This window comes from Propithecus coquereli, unplaced genomic scaffold (assembly GCF_000956105.1).
Source record: "Propithecus coquereli isolate 6110/MARCELLA unplaced genomic scaffold, Pcoq_1.0 Scaffold165, whole genome shotgun sequence".
NCBI classification, from domain to species: domain Eukaryota; kingdom Metazoa; phylum Chordata; class Mammalia; order Primates; family Indriidae; genus Propithecus; species Propithecus coquereli.
Genome location: NW_012141080.1, coordinates 2,617,106 through 2,618,344, shown reverse-complemented (window position 1 = coordinate 2,618,344; position 1,239 = coordinate 2,617,106).

Here is a 1,239-nt window from a genome sequence, read left to right as displayed (position 1 = left end):
CCATGCCCGGCTAATTTTTTCTATATATTTTTAGTTGTCCAGCTAATTTCTTTCTATTTTTAGTAGAGACAGGGTCTCGCTCTTGTTCAGGCTGGTCTCGAACTCCTGAGCTCAAACAATCCACCTGCCTTGGCCTCCCAGAGTGCTAGAATTATAGGCACGAGCCACCACGCCCAGCCCAGAATGGATATTTTTGCTTTTCCTAGTTTACAGATGAGAAAACAAGAACAGGGAATTTAAATGATTTGAAGAGGGCACAGAGTTAGTAAGCAAATGCTGAGGATTGGGCTTTGTTTTTCCTCTAGTTTTATTGCTCTTACCCTAGGACTTACTACCTCTAAAATCAGAGTATACCTTCTCCCTGACCCCTATCAATAGCAGCAAAATCCTGAGGCCCTACAAAAATACAGTAGAGAAAAGGAAAGTCATGGCTTGAGTCTTTACTCTGTATTCCTAGACCTACATTCCTGATTTTGTTTTTTCAATCACAGTATGTTAAGCAAAAGTAGATTTAAATTGATAATTTATGTTAAGTAATTATTGAAGCATATTAAATTTTATTGAACACATACTATATGCCATTTGTTATCTAATTAAACAATTATAGCAATTCTCTGAGGAAAATATCAGTAAGCCTACAGAACAATTTCGGGCTCTCCAGAAGAGAAAAGTTGTCTTGCTATTAAAATGCTCTATTTAATTATTCCTATAAAACAAATTATGGAATATATTTTAAAAGGATCAGTATACATACCAAAAATGAAAAGAAATTAAACATTTCATAACAATGATAACTTCTTTAAGACAAAGTATAAATTGTCATAGTAGCCTTTTACTGATGGATTTTTCCATATCAATGGACTGCATTAATAGAATGAATTGGAGGCTGTCACTCAATAGAAGACCTGAGCATTTCAAGTCACTGCTGCACAACCTGTCCCTGCTTGTTGACCACAGATGGGTAAAGAGCTACATAGACAGGTGAAACAGTGGAGAACACTTGGACAGGCTAAACACAGAGCCTAGATGTGAATTCAGCTTCCACTGTTGTTTTGATTAAGTAACTCAGTGATACTGACCATTGTTTTACTTATTTTAAAAAAATAAGAGAATAATGACCGGAGAGTCATTGTGTGACAATTACTGAGTGCCTAGCACTCGTGGCCCTAAGTTACTTCCTAGCCTTAGATCTCCGCATTAGAACTGTACAGGGTGGTGGTTTAAGCAGGCAATGGCAGA